At 39.5% G+C, this 16,215-nt stretch overlaps 1 protein-coding gene across 10 annotated transcripts in view; it reads right to left on the bottom strand.

The window, feature by feature from the left end:
- The window catches only part of LOC128508646 (receptor-type tyrosine-protein phosphatase delta), a 387,353-nt gene that overhangs the window by 228,858 nt on the left and 142,280 nt on the right, over nucleotides 1-16,215 (bottom strand). For all 10 annotated transcript variants that reach the window (XM_053480054.1, XM_053480055.1, XM_053480056.1 and 7 more), the window contains exon 6: nucleotides 15,788-15,832. The gene's annotated coding sequence lies outside the window, so the exon portion shown is untranslated. The remainder of the gene's footprint in view (nucleotides 1-15,787; nucleotides 15,833-16,215) is intronic.

Here is a 16,215-nt window from a genome sequence, read left to right as displayed (position 1 = left end):
GATCTGTGGTTTGATCAGCTGCTCAAGTCTAGGTACGGCAAAAAATTAAGTCAGCTGACGACCTGAATGTACCAAATGAACAGGTTATCAAATCTATGGAGTCCAAGACTCAAAGTGTGAAACTGTGGCTCTGGGAGCCCGAAACCAGACGCCACCATATTTTGTGGTGTAATCAAAGCTAAAAGGTGATGGAATGAAACCTTAGAGTCTGCTACTTTTTTTTTTTGATCAGGCAGTGTAATAATACCAAGAGCATTAAATACATGCTGCATCTGACCTTTTTCTGGAGAATTTCAGCACAGCCGTCAGTGCCTCCGATAATGCGTGCAGCAGATTACACACTCGGCTGGGCCGTAACATTGTAATCATCAAACCACAAAAATGTGCAAATTTAGAATTAATGATAACATCTCTCCCCCACCCTTTCTTTCCCTCTCTCCCTTTTCTCTTTTTTCTCTCAGCTGGAAATTACATCGTCAAATCCCCCAAAGCACAACGGCTCTGACGCTAAAAGTGTATAGACTCCATGTCATCCCTTTGCCCTCCAATAAGATCTACGTCTGAAAACTCAGAACATCAAGATTAAGCAGCTTAAAGTAATTGAGTTTTTGGAGAGATGGTGTGTGTCGGCTACACAAGCAGATCGGGATTTCCGCATGCAAAAGTTTGTTCTTTTAAAAGTTTTTTCTCATTTTTTTTTTAGCTCTTCACACATCTATTGTTTCTCTTAACTCTTTTTTTTTACCTTTCAATTCACTTCTTTTAGATTGCAGCCTGTCCTAATCTCAGTGACTGTTTTTTCAAGCTGTGATGTGTCACTGGTCTCCATGGGAACGGTTACCGAGCACCCGGAGAAGCAGGAGGAGGAGGAGGAGGCGATGGGCAGAGGACCCTCCTTTTCTGATTGTTCTCGTTAGGACTCTCATTCTGCTCCGTCACCGAAAACGGCTCCAGCCATGTTGAATTAGCGCTAATTAGGATAATTGCGTTGACGCTGGGGCCTTAGGGGGGAAAATGACTAGCGTGAAAAAGTTGAGGGAATAAATCAGGGAAGTTGCTGAAAGCAGGAAGGGAGGAGAGCATACTTAAGACGTGCACATGGCATAACACTACTCCTGTATAGAAGGTATGGAGAATCTTTAAGTTAGAAAAAATAAGTGAATCTGAATAGAACCCTATGTATAGGTTTTTTACTGGTTTCCTACTGGTACCATACTGTAGAAGTCATCATGGCTTATTTATTATGTACCTAGTATACTTGAAAGGAAGGCTGATGTTTGCATACTAACTTCTTTTTAGACAGAAGACATTTCTCCTGGCAACATTTGATGGATCAAGCAAACTGTAATTTTCAGTCTTCTTCTAATTGTGCTGTCATTGACTTTAACATTTAACATGCTCAGTGAGACCTGTAGGGTCTGAGATGTAGCTCTTGTTTTTTTATTTTTTTATTTCTCTGAGCATTGCACGATCTGATCTTGGGGTGAATGTGCTTGGAAATTGGCAGCTGGGACACTGACATCATTGACAAAACATCTTCTTGAGAAGATTGACAGCTGTCCTTCTCACCGTAGAGCAAATTGTTTGGATATGGATGGATTTATAAGCTTTTCCAGATTGATGTGCAGAAACAATCGCTTCTCTTTCCCTCAAGACCATTGCTTATGACCAACCTATCTGGTTTGACTGAGATTGTATTTGCCTAAAACTAAGACCCACTACAGTATATTAAAGTGATCCACGGCTCTCAAACACAACACAAGGCCTGAACAAATGTTAATTTGTAAAAAGAAGTCTTTATGTGTTACATGTACAGTACACGAGTGTCTATGTCCTTAAAGAACATAATCAGAAGCAAAGAGCTCTAGGTTATGCTTTCACCATGGTATGGTTGTGTTTCATTGTGTTTATTTTTCCTGCTTGAATTTTTGCCACTGTTAACCCTTGACTTATTTGGCAATCTTTAACCAATACTGGATGTATGTTCGGCTCATCATATCATTTTTGGGCAAGTCTTTTTCAACTTCCTGGCAGAGGCTACCAGGGGTTAGGTTCAAATATTCTAATTTAATTTCACCAAAGTCCCTGGAGCACCATTAACCAAATGGCACCAATGCATCAGTGATCAATTATCTTCAGATTTTACAGTAGCCATTAAGGGCTTTCCTCTTCCATCCATCCATCCATCCATCCATCTTATTAAGGGCTTTCCTCTTCCATCAATCCATCCCTCCATCCATCCATCCATCCATCCATCTATCTAATTTCCAAAGATCCTGGAAGATTTCAATGATGATGAAATATTTACATTCAATAACTACAAGAAACCCACTATGAAAATAAATACATTGTTAGTTTATTTTTTCAGTTGCAATTACATAAGGTATATAATTTATTACCATATTTATGTTGGTTAAAAAGGACAACCATTGGTAACTTGTTTTTATTACAGTTGTACAGTGCTTTCTTCAGTAAACATTTGAAACTAAGAGGGAGCCGTTAGTTAACATTATCTGTCCGACTAGGATCACTCACTTGCAATGACAGAATAGTAGTATATTGTAACGTGCATGGAATATAGCATAAATAACTTATAATGAAAAAAATAAAATACTAATTTACAATTTTTTTTTTTGTCAATAACTGCATCATACTGTAGCTGTCCTGATTTCCAAAGATGGGCATCAGGCCTAAAAAAACCCACATCTGTCATCCCATAGTACATACCATAATATACTACAGTATCACCATGGTCTTTATAGAGTACCAGGGTAGGTACTGTGGCACTTCAGTGGGTACCGTGGTGGTACGAAGGTATTTACCACAATACTTTGGCGAATACCATGGTACTTATTGGGTACAACGTTGGCTACCAAAGTACAGCAGGTATCTAATACAGTATGTTTGTACATAGTGTACCTTATTAGATATGTTGATACATACTACTGCTATGGTATAGTACAGACAGTACTATATTAAATGTACTTATTTTATTTTTGTTCTTTCTTTTTTTATTAAAAATCTCTCCTTTAAATTTATTAAATCCTCCAGATTAAGGCCTTGTTCACACGGGCGTTAAAATCGAGCGTTTTTCTTGCCTTCGTAGCGTCCGGTGAGCGCGGATCAAGCGGCGAGTGTTTTTTACACATGGGAGTCAATGAGAGTGTTCACACGGACTTTGGTGATGTGCGTTTGTCCGGCTGCGCGTTTATACGGCATTAAAGAAACGTTGCATGCAGCTTTTTCTTGGCGTTCAAAACCCAACGAACGCAAGAAAACCTCTTTTAGTGGGTTTTCTTCACGTTTATTTTACGCTTCGGAGAACCGGATATATTCTATGATTCTCCATGCTATACATAGGGAAATGCGGAAAAGGCAAAATAAAATAAAATAAATTGTTGAAAAACATACGCGGAAATTTTCGCATTTCTTCATAAACCACAAAAAAACTTCCTTTAATCCGACGTTGTGCAGTCAGAGAGTGAACCCGGTAGCGGCAGGCTTTCATATCCAGTTCCCGACACACTGCCCCCACAGGTTAACACACAAACTACAATTTGGGCTGCAGGCTGACGTTAGACAGAGACAAACAAACGCCGGTGTAGAAGTCAATCAAGCGCCACTACAAAAACACAACATACGTTCAGAGCACGTTCGTTTATCCAAAAATTTAACGCCCGTGTGAACAAGGCCTTAAATACATGAAGTGTTTATGTGAACAATGCTTCTCACTTAACAGCCATGAACGGTACAACTTGTGAAAGCTGCATATTTAACTTCTCTTTAACAGGAGTATTCGGATCAGGTCTAGCTCCACCTCCTGGACTTTTGATTCTCTAAACCAAACAACGAGCGCTGTTTTACTGCTGGCACTTTAGATAAAGAGAAGAAAGCCAAGGCTAGTGTTAAATTAACATCGTCAGTGTGATTTAGTGTTCCAGAAGGGGTGTGTGAAAACACAATCAGCTACACTGATCGATAACGAGAGCTCACTTCCAATACGACAGAGTGCTTTTTTGACTTTACGGATGTTGGCGCGCGGGCCTGAATCCACGCGGCTCGTTTTTATCCTACGGTGCAGTTTCAACCCGGAGCTCTGATGCTGACAGTGATGTATGGGCTGAATCACCCCTATTGACCAAGCCATTATAAACCATAATTCCGTTTAATAAGCACGACTCATAACTGGTGAGATGAATATGAAGCCTGAGCGTGCTGTCACTTTGGAAGATAATTATAGAGTCCTGAATAATAATGTGAAGCTATTTAGTTAATCGCAAATGCTCGCTCTTTGTCCCCTGGGGAGAAGCGGCTAGTGCGCTGCTGAGTGCTAGCATCTGTACTAGGTTTTATAACTTGAGTCAAAGGATTCTGTGTGTGTGTGTGTGTGTGTGTGTGTGTGCGCGTACAAGTTTGAAAGAGAGAGTGCTAGCCCTGGCAGATATACCTGCTTGCCTCAGCTCTTTCAAGCGTTAGTGCTTTTAGCATTAGCTCACAGTCAAAAAGAGCAGCGCTCAGAACACACAAAAAAGTCGGAAGAGGTACAAACCATTTCTCACTTTAATGAGACATGTCACTTATTTACCGAAAGAAAGCAGGCCTAGCTGAGCTGAGCTGAACATCGGGGAGAAGATTTTTTCTTTCCTTAATATCCGACCTCATATTAAAGCCGTAATAGAGTTTATGCTAATCATTAATAATGTTCACTTAGAACGGGTCGTGTACGGGACCGGCGACACAACCAGATAATCAGAGTTTAGCTTTGAAGAAAAACTATGTTTTTTTTTAACTATTTTTCAAAAGAAAAGTCCGCCTGTGAGGATGTTCAAGGACAGAAGACGAGGATAAAGGGATGAAGGGATGGACCAGATGGACCGAGGGAGAAGGTTGAGCGATTGCACAGAGGAGAGAAAGGAGAGAAACAGATGGAGAGAAGGACAGGATGGATTGAGAGGAATAAAAGGGAAGATTGAGAGGAAGACAGGAGAGATTAATGCTCGGGCAAGACATGGAGGTGTCCCTGGGCGTCTGAAGAGCTGCTAATTGAAGCCGTCTCTCATGACGATTGAAATCCAAACTTCTATAGCATACAAAAAATAAAAAACACACACACAGAGCTTAGTAGTAGTGTACAACTGTACACTGTATATTAGCCTCAGCATATGCTATGCAATGTCACAACATTTATTTCCATCCAGAATCGCATTGATTTCTCTTAAATATCTCGTGTTGATGATGGGAGAGTCGGACCACCTCGTTAAGCCTTCTCCAGCACATCCCAAAGATTCTCAAAGGGGTTAAGGTGTGGACTCTGCGGTGGCCAAATCCAAGTGTGAAAACGATATCTCATGCTCCCTGAAACACTTGTTCACAATTTGAGCCTTGTCATCTTGGAATATGTTCGGGACATCCGAATCCACTGATGGAAAAACCTGGTCATTTAGTATATTCAGGTCATCAGCTGACCTCATTGTTTGGTTACATAACGTATTTGAACCTAGACCTGACCAACAGAAGCATTACCACTGTCCCCACAGGCTTGGCATGATGGGTGCATCACTTTATCTGCTTCTCTTCTTACCCTGATGCAAAGTGGTTTTCTTTTCTACAAATGCAGCTGTTTAGTCCCAATCCCTTGAAGTTTCTTTGCATTGGACTTTCAATATTAAACGTAGCCTAAAGTTACTAAAAAAACACCTCAACGTTTGAGGGATTTCCGATAAACCACATTATTTCCTTGAAGGTGATGGGACACCACTAACCAACCAAAATTTACTAGTTTCATCTCCTTTTCTTTGCTTGATGCAGGACAATACCTTCATAATATATCACCTATCATAATAATCACTGCGGTATTTATCCATTGGAAGGCTCTTACCCATTTGCTTGGTCAAATCCCGGTGGTCACTTACACACACAACCAGGTCACTGGGGTAACTTAAATACAGTATACTTGGGTATTTGTCTGCAGAATAGAAGTGACATGGTATCAGTCGGAAGCACAATGAAGTGAAGATGAAAACATTGATCTTTTATGAAGTGGAAGCCAGAATGACAAGTTGGGCATCCAGGACAAATCCTGACGCAATACTGATGTTACAAGTGGAGCAACTGGCAGAATATTGCTTCGGATTTAATCCAAGAACATTCCCAAGCAGCTCCACAGATTAGTCATAGTGAAGGTCTATGAAGAGCTGCTGTCAAAAACCAGGACTCCGTTTGACCTCATGAAGGCCTTTAATCCTGGAGACATGTGCATTCTTACTGTAGCTTATTCCTTCCTGAAGGCAGTGGAGGTGGATCTGAATTTGTGTGAGTCGTGTCTGTTTTTGTTCACCAGACTCGGACAGTCTCGATGACGAGAGTGAAAGCGACAGCAGTGATACAGATTCTGTCTCGAACAGCCCAAGCATGGCCATTTCACTGCTGCCGAAACAGCTGGCTAACGGTCCTCCACACACGCTTCCTCCTGGCGTGTCACCTCACGAGCTCACGAGCAGAATTCTAACTTTGTGCACTGAGCGTTTGAGTCAATCCAGATGGAGGAATTTTTGTCAGAAGGGTTTTGTTGCTTTGTGTGGACAAGATAGTGTGGAAAGGTTATTCTGCACTCTGTATGCTTTCGAGGATGACGAGTTTGACAGTGACATTTCCACCCTTCTGATCAGGAAGTGGGAGATTTTCAAAAATCATCTTTCTGGAGAGGAAGAAGAGGAAACCATGCTATCCCAGCTATCTCGTTTCAGCATCACAAAGATTAGAAAAGGTAAGCTGCTTTTACGTGCTAACTAATTTTAAATGAAGTAGTGGATAAGGAATAAAAGCGTGATCTGTATTGTCTGCTCATGAACTGTAACCTGCTTGTGCATTTCTAATAATCTGTTTACAGTAATACAAACAGAAATCAAAGAAGAGCAACGTCAGGAATCAGGACACAGTGATATCAAATGTACCAGAAAGTAAGCCTTCACATGAACCGCAATCGATGAATAAACTTCAAATGTTCCTTTATACTGAACACATTCTTATAGCCACCTTGTTTTAGGTCTTTCCAGAGAATTGGAAAAAAAATCACAAAGAAGGAGAAATGCAGCCATCATTATTAAGTAGATCCCCTCTGCTCGATAAAATATCTCTCTGGATTAAATAAAAGAAAAAGTTGCCAGATGCACCAAAAGTGCGTAAGTAAATATTACAAAATGTGTTTGACAAGTCATATACTGTATGATATTAAGTACTTTATAGAGGTTTCAGGAAACTAACGTACCAGTAAGTAACTGTAAAAAAAAGAACCCAATATATTATGCCTTCAATTATAAAGCTGTATTTGTCGAAGTAGAAATTTGTCTGGCTAGAGCTTAAATCCAACAAAGCTTCAGGCTACAAGTGCAAACAGAGCAAGCAAGGGCATGACCAAGCTTCTGATTTCATTCTCAATTTCTGTTTCAGTTGTTCTCTTCGACACGTCCACTTGAAGCTCTGAAGGAGTGAAGACAAATGGACATTTCACGCAGAATTGACCTCAGGAGTGAATACTTACAAATATTGTTTTGTTTGTTTGCTTCTTCAATGTCTGGGAGCGAGGTCAAGACTGTACAGGGGGGATGTTGCAATATCTCCCAGCCGAGTTCCTGTAATGTGCAAGCCATGTTTGTGAATGATTGTGTGTACAGTTCGCACAGACAGATGCATCTCTTCCGCAAGTTGGCGACGAGTTATCTGTCAATTTTTTTACTTGTGAATGTTCATGCAAACAACTGCAGTGGGCTCTGAGCCACCTTGGCCTGGATCATCATTTCCAGACTTACTAAGAGTCTCATCTCGTTAATGTGCTGGAAATGTCAAACAGTTTTACAACATCATTCATGAGTTTGGCTTGAACACCCAAAATTTAAGTATATTATTATAATCTGGATAGCTTTTCATATACAATATATCATTTAGTTTGTATAGGGGTGTTCAAGTCAAACCAGGACAGTTGAGAACTGTTGAATAACTTGTTGAAAACATGCCTAAAAGTCTGCAGTAAGTGTACACACAATCATTCAGCAACACCACTTGCATGATACATGGTGGTGGTACAGTAGCTTAGTGTGTTATAGCCAATAATTACTGATCGGAGTTTCAAGTCCAAGCTCCGCCAGGATGCCCTCATCCAGACGATTTACAATTTTTTGTCATTATACATTTGAGGGTTAAAGGCCTTGCTCAACGGCCCAACAGGGACAACTTGGTGGTTGTGGGATTTGAACCTGGGACTTTCTAAACTGTAGTCCAACCCCTTAACCCCTGACCCAGCCTAAAATGAAAACATAAGTAAGCAGTTTATATTTGTATAAGCACCCTCTACTTTGTTTATTGGTTGATTAATTAATTATAAAAGTCCATCGTTCCCGTTGCTAAGCCTGTAGCTCTGTGGTTAAACATGTAAACATTTCCCAGCTAGAAAGCCACCAGCAGGTCTTCCTGCTAAAAAAAAAAATAGCAGAGTAAAAAATCAAGTGACGTTCAACCTGATTAGCAGTCACCGGCAGTCCCACTACGCTGGTGTATCGTTTTTAATATCCGACTGCAAATACCGAATCCCATTTTCCATCCTGCTGACAGCAAGCAGCCGTTTAGTGCCTAATCTGAGAAGCGGCTAAAAGTAATCAAAGCAATGATTGAATAATTATCTCAAGTGCAATTAATTAAACATGCCAATGAACTCATCTTGAACATCTGTCCTGGTTGCGGCTCTTAATCGCTCGTGAGAATAGCGGACGCGAACGGGTGAAGCAGATTGCGCACAATCATCTCCGTAACTGCCATTGTTTACCAACAATAATTAATACCACGTCATGTATAACTAAGCTGCGTAGCCCGGTAATGGCCATGCGGAAATAAGCGGCTTTTGTGCGCGTGCTCTTAGGAGCGGCTGCGAACTGGATAGAGGTCAGATTGGCATTCATCGTCAGACAGCTGCTGCTGCGAGACTCGATTTGGGTTCTTTTTCTTTTTATCCATCATCTTTTTTTTTTTAGAAGAGATATTGCTTGGTGCTGGTGGGATGCTTGTTTACACAGACAGGTTGGCCTGGGGCATTTTGTAAAAGACCCACGAGTGCAATTATGAAGTCAACATTAGTCACAATCACGATCACACGCCTTGTTCGTCTGAGACACGGACACACACTTTCTTTTTCATTGGAGCGACCGCATCAGCCATCCTTCCGGTATGTTGATTCATATTTATCTTTCCAAGAGGAAAACGCTTAGAGGTTAGCACTGTCGCCTTGCACCTCCAGGGTCCGGGTTCGATTCCCGCCTTGGGGTCTGTGTGCATGGAGTTTGCATGTCCTCCCTGTGCTTGGTGGGTTTTCTTTGAGTACTCCGGTTTCCTCTAGCAGTCAAAAGACATGCAAATTTGGCTAATTGGTGTTCCCCTAGTGTGTACCCTAAGTCATCTGGGATAGGCTCCAGACTCCTCACGACCCTGTATACAGGATAAAGCAATATAGACAATGAGAGAGCTCTGAACCAACGCCAAACTATAACCGAAAGTAATGACTCCGCCCCATCCACAACGCACAGCGTCTTAATAAGAAACAAAATGCCGTAAATCATACGCAATAACCTTCTCACTCACTCACTCAGCCGAGCACCTACGGGAGATTTTTTTGACAGCGCTCTTTATCACCGTCATCAAAACACAGACTGAGGGAATGAATATCTTTCAAAAGGAGGCGTGTGCCAAAGCTGTTCTGGAAGCTAGTGACGGTCTGAACCTTCGCTTAGTTGCAAAGCGTATGTACAGTAGCTTTCTTTAATATCGCCTTCTGGTGGTTTGATTCTCATCTCTCAGGAAAAAAGAAAAAGGATTGCGCTGACATAAAAAAATGAAGAGCGTGACAAAAGAAAGAGAGAAACAAGAAGAACGCGTTAAGCGCCGCCACAGCTGATCGGCTCTTGAAGTAATTGGCCCCTTTTTGCCTGTAAAATTGGGACGTGCTGGGGGTATTAATAACCGATCCGAACTCCTGTCTCTAAAGAAAAAAAAAGGGAGAGGGCTGCAATTACATGTCTGTGCATGGAGAAGTACATAACATAACGGGGTGTAAGGTTGCAGCGGGCTTTTAAAAGATCGCTCCGATATTGAAGATCTGCACGGTTAATGTCTGTCTGATGACAACCGATACGTGACTAATGACAGGGCTCGGGATGCTTTCAAATGCTTTCCAGTGTCTCGTATCAAGTCTGCAGAAATGGCACAATCAACATGAACATGTCATTTTCGATACGCATTAAACATTGGAAGAATCTGAAAAGCTCTCTTAGGCTTTGGATATCATCCATACAGCAGATCTATTTATCTTATATACCTAACATCTTTATTTAATTGTTAATTATTCTTTTTTCAAAGATTTGGCTATGTTGTTTTAAATAATCTGCCTTTTAGTCCTTTTCTGCTTAGTGGTAAGTACTGGCGTCTCAGACCTCCATGGTCAGGGTTCAATTCCCGCCTCGGGGTCTGTGTGCATGGGGTTTGGATGTTTGCTTGGTGGTTTTCCTCCCACAATCCAACGTCATCCAGTTTTAATTAGTTAGCGTTCCCAAATTGCCCATGTGTGTGTGTTCCCTGTGATAAATTGGCACCCCGTCCAGGGTGTATCCCGCCCTCCTGGGATAGGCCCGTGACCCTGTACACTGGATAAAGTGGCATAGACAGTGATTGAGTGAGATTTTCTAGCTAGTCAGAATGCAGAAACTGGAAATGGGCAGGAAAAAATTACCTCTTTTTACCCCCTCATGTTCAGGCCATTTTAAGGGATTACCTACTGGTTTTTGCGGCTTTTCCAATGGTTATTCTGACAAACACATCAAATCGGGGGAAAAACCCCAACAATTTTTCAGTAGCAATCGTCAGTAGTACAGTACAGTATGTAGGCATTGCCGGTTACTTGATTTTGTTATCTTGTTCTAAGCCGTTTCCACATGTTTGGGCCATTAATTAAAGGAGTTCCTGGAAGGCCAGCGTTTAATAAGTGTAATCATGGCTCAGACGTATTGAAGTGCACTGCTGGGATAAGTGCATTAGTGTAGCAGGGGATTATATTGAAGAATAACAGCAGTTTTAACGGTTTGACTTGACCACCCCTGGTATTTTTTTTAGTCATATAATTAAATAGCAGAAATAAACCCAGAAATAGCATTTGGAGAGCATCTAGGTCATTACCTTTTCTTTACTTATATATACTCATACTTATATGTAAAGAAAAGGAAATGACCTAGATGCTCTCCAAATGCTATTTCTGGGTCAAAAAGTTAACAATAAAACAACAACAACAAAAAGATGACTCCTACATTATATGAGTAGAAATCATATTAGAACAAACTACAATCTTCAACATCCTGAACGTAAATGCTGACTTCTTGTCGAACAGGAACTCATTTCAAGTGCTGGCGCTTACGATACTCTTAAGCTGATCTGTGTAAACCCGAATTCCTTAATACATGTTTTAAAATGTGTATGCATGTAGTCATCACCATCGCGTTAAAACGGGGAACGTGTCCCAAACGACCAGTTCTTTTCTGTGTCTCGTAATTCCCACTGCGCTGCGAAGCACAAGTTACGACTCGCATCCCTACCAAGAGCCGCGGACCATGAAATTAGCTTAAGCAACAAAAAAAAAAGAAAAGGTAAGAAAAGAAAAGAAGAGAGGAGAAGAGAGGACGGCTCAATAAGCCTTGCTACTGGGCGAGTCGGAGCTACGTATACATGTTGCAGGAAGAAATCAAAACCATACAGCTAGCAAATTCATAGCATATGCAACAAAATGATGAGTTTTAGGAAGCTAATTATTTTATTTTGATGTAGGGACGTGTGTCCTGATTCATTTCTGCTTGAATATCGCTTTAATAATTGCTTCGTATGTAGGACACAGATTTAATAGAAGACAAGCTCGAGGGCAATCACAGCACCCATTGTCTTTTTCGCTAAGCATATTAATACCTCCGCGAGCGGCCTTGAGTGATGTGGAGGTAAACAAGCGGCTCTGGCTTCTGGAAGCTTCTATTGTGTTTTCGGTACACGCCGGCCTTGATTGTTCGAGCGATTAGCATTTTAATAATCAGAGAACGCATAGAGAATTAACGAGTCGCGGCCTTCTGGAGAGACGAAAGATGAGAAACGTTGTGACACAATCAGGAAAAGGTGTCGCGCGGTCGCTGAGCGAGATTCTTTAAATCACACAGAGGTCCTTTCCTTAAATCATTCTTCTTTTCTTTTCTTTTTTTTCCTTTAGTTTATAAACTCTCTTAGTTTCCTTCATCACATCTGTCAGTCTTCATCATCACCATCATCATCATCATCAGGAAGGTTTCCACACTTTTGCATTCCTGATGTATTACAACAAATAACAAGTCCACGTTTTCAAATTAGTTGACTATTATTTCCCACCAAAAAATCAGAGAAGCAGGTGGAATAAAAGGTGCAGGTTTAGAGCTGCACATCCGTTTGGCTGCTTATGATGAATAGCGCCGATTGCAATGCTGAAAGCTGCAGGAGGTGTGTGAAAGAGCTGATTAATGGGCCCTGGCTCCTGAATTATGACTAATGCAAACAATTCAGAGCAAGGGCAGGCACCGGGTGAAAAAGGAAAAGGAAAAAAATGTCAATTTTTTTTTTTTTTAACAAAAGGTAATTTTTGTCCAAACAGGAGGGAAGGTAAAACAACTGGTGCGTTCCCGTGGCGAGAGATTCGTTGTCGCTTAAATCGAAGCTGTGCCTTTTTTTTTTTTTTTTTCCCCAAGGACCCACTCTGTGATTGGTCGGCGTGAAACGATAAATAGATCGACAAGACCCAATGAGCAGATCGATTATTTCTATTTCACCCAAGGTCACATTTTGGTTACTTTAATGTATTAAATTAATTAAATAACTAACTAATTAAATAATTCATTTACACAATTTACCACAATAGTAGCACTCAACTACAGTGAGCTGCTGTTTTTTCCTCCTCTTAATTGATGCATTAAATCACAAACCCTCACCCTGATATGATTAAAGTTTCTCACTGAACTAATTAACAAAGTGACCCAATTAACTTCTTTCGAATTCATCCTCCTCTTGTGTTTATATTTAGCGCTTAGAAAAATGAAACAGATCAGATGTTTCGTTTTAACCAATTATGCGGACGTGTGATCTAATTTGCGCGATTTAACGTTTGTATCTTCAAAAGTTCGTAACGCGAATGTATTTACTGTATAAGGGATAAGAATCACTGGGCATCATATCTATATGATATTATCCTATATCATATTGATTTAGGATATGTACTATCCTATGATATCATATGTACTGATATCATCGTACCGATTCGATTTGGATTGCGATAAGTCTATAAGTATCACAATTTTATAAATATCCAGATTTTTAAGACTTTGTTACAATTCTAAACAAACTAATAGCAGATTAGTTTGTTTAGAACCACACCAGACGCTGTGCTGTCAATGCATGAATACTTTATAGCACCACCTTTAGGACCTTAAAGGAACTGCATCATTTTACCACTTCAAATGCAAACCTACATAAATAAAAAATAATAATAAATCGATACATCACTACATTTATCAAATACAAGAAAACTATTTCCTCCCTTAAACAGGTAATTTATTATGATTTCAATATCTAGCAAAGTTTTCATAATGCTTGTTTAGCACATCATCATGCATCCCCTTTTAAAATAGCAAATCCGTTACATTTTAAGTGTTAAATCTGTTAAGTTCTGAGCAAATCGATAAGGTCAAAGGTTAAAGTTGTTCCGCTCTAGGTATTGTCAGGGTCGTGACTCACAGAAACTATTGTGATAATAGTGAGCTTAATCGGCTTGACCTCCCATCATAGTTTAATCCCACTAGCATTAGCATAAAACATAACCTGATCTAATGAACAAGCCTTGAGTGAGTTAGCGTCAGCCTGTAAAGTCATTAATCTAGCCTTTAATGTTCCACTCCAGGCCATGCAATTACAAACTATGCTATAAAAAAATTAATTAAAAAAAAGAGTTGGAAAATTAATTCAACATTTCTTCAAAGAAAATAAATAAATAAATATACACATAAAAGCCGGAAACAACTAAACCATCATACAATAAATTAATTGTCTTATTTTAAGCTTGTCATGGAACGCGGTGTAACCACTCGATCTAATCATTTAATTTCTAATTAATTTTTTTATCTATTAAATATTGTTTTTAAATTAATTATGATATAATACAATAATATTCTTCTTCTGACATGAAACAACCTTTCGATAATTATAGACATGTTATAACCCTGACAATGACATTTATCTAGTTGTGTAGCCTTTATTATAGGACATTTAAGACTTATAAACACAACAAGCTTATGCACTGTATAATGATTTTAGCTCTTTTATTTTTCTAAAAATAAAAAGACATAAGACATCTGGATTTGAATTTTCCCTAACCAGCTGGAAATCAGGAATTAAATTTTCTGTGAATTTTTCTGTGATGTTAATTTGTCAAAGTTATGGACAAATCACAACCTACAACAACATATAACAGTAGAAAAATTTTGGAAATTTGGGAAATAAGATTCACCTCATGGCAATATAACAAATAACACTACAGTATGACATACACTCGCCGTGTGTGGGAAGCTGTTGGGTCTTTGCCGATGTCCAATCGAAACTCTTAATCCTGTTAGAAACTTAAGGGAGCATGGATGGATGGGGTCGGATGTTGTGTGAACAGCATAAATCAGTAAAAATGCTCCAAATAAAGGTTATAATTTAGGTGTTTTGAGGTTGTATTTGGGTCATTCATTCAACGCTATCGCATCTACTTCGCAAAAACAACACCATGCCTTGCTGGTGAACATCATCACAGTGTCATTATAACTTTATTACAACGCTCATCCAGCGTTAGGATTCCTGCTGATAAGATTCTGTAATGAATTATCTTTATTAACTAAACAAATGCCTTGACATTTATGCAATAAATCAAATGTGTCTAAGCAGAGGAATTAATTTTTTATACCACAGCATGAGATCATGTCTTATTCCTATTAAACGCATGGTTAAACAGTGTACATCTATATGAATAATACATAGTAGCATCACTGTACAACCTTCTTTAAATATTGAAAACAAGATTTATTTTATTGACAAGTGATAATGAATGTAGGACATCGGTAATGAATTTATTTGTGTGATTAGTTTTTCATCTGGAACATCAGATGAAAGGCCACTATCAGACAGTGCTACATATCCAGTCTAATAAAAATGATTTTAATTTACTATAAAAAAAAATATTAGCTTCCAGTTAATATAGTTCCAGGAACATCTTCGCAGCAAGTCACTTATTATTGCAGAATTACAGACATCACGTTATTTTCGTCAGGTAATACTCATTCCTTTAAGGAAGCTTTTGAAAGAACATTAAGGATCAATATAGAGAACTGTATGAATAAAAAGATATTTTCATAAAGTGAATAACTGAAACTGATTCACTCCATTTGTGAAATGTCTCATATCCGCCAGGCTAATGGCTGCACCTTCATAAAAATCACGCCACTTCAGCAGGTCTTTTGAGGTTATTCTAAGAGCCAACCTGCACTCGCCTCCCTCTTCATTCCGTTACTCTGTCTCATCAGTAGTGGTGTCTATGGCTTTCACTTTCAATGCCAAAACCTCCCTCTTTTGTCTTTTACAATGCAACAGGCCGTGAAGAGACACCTGGAGTTCCAGTTTTCAAAAGATTTTATCAATTAAAAGAAACCATTACCTGTTCAAAAGGTTCATTCTGCAGTTTACATCTCAGGGTTAAGAACTGAAAGCAAAGAAAAACAGTCTGTTAGCATGGCAAGACAAAGAACATAAAAAAATGCACAAAAAATGGAAGCATACACTAACAATTACACATAATTTACCATCAAACTTCAGTATGCATGTTCACACACATTAAAATTTGCCATCAAACTCCAGAATTCGCCTACACACACAAACATTCACAATCATATCCACCTACACACACCAACATTAACCAACAAACCCCAGTATTCACCTACACACACCAACATTGACCATCAAAATCCAGTATAGACCTAGACACCCCAATATTATCCAACAAACTCCAGTATTCACCAACACACACCAACATTGCATGTGGTGCACATTAACCATCAAACTCCAGTATCCACCTGGACACACACC

The sequence above is a fragment of the Clarias gariepinus genome, chromosome 20 (assembly GCF_024256425.1).
Source record: "Clarias gariepinus isolate MV-2021 ecotype Netherlands chromosome 20, CGAR_prim_01v2, whole genome shotgun sequence".
Lineage (NCBI taxonomy): Eukaryota > Metazoa > Chordata > Actinopteri > Siluriformes > Clariidae > Clarias > Clarias gariepinus.
The sequence above is the reverse complement of the archived record's forward strand: the minus strand, read 5'-3'. Positions and strand labels throughout refer to the sequence as shown.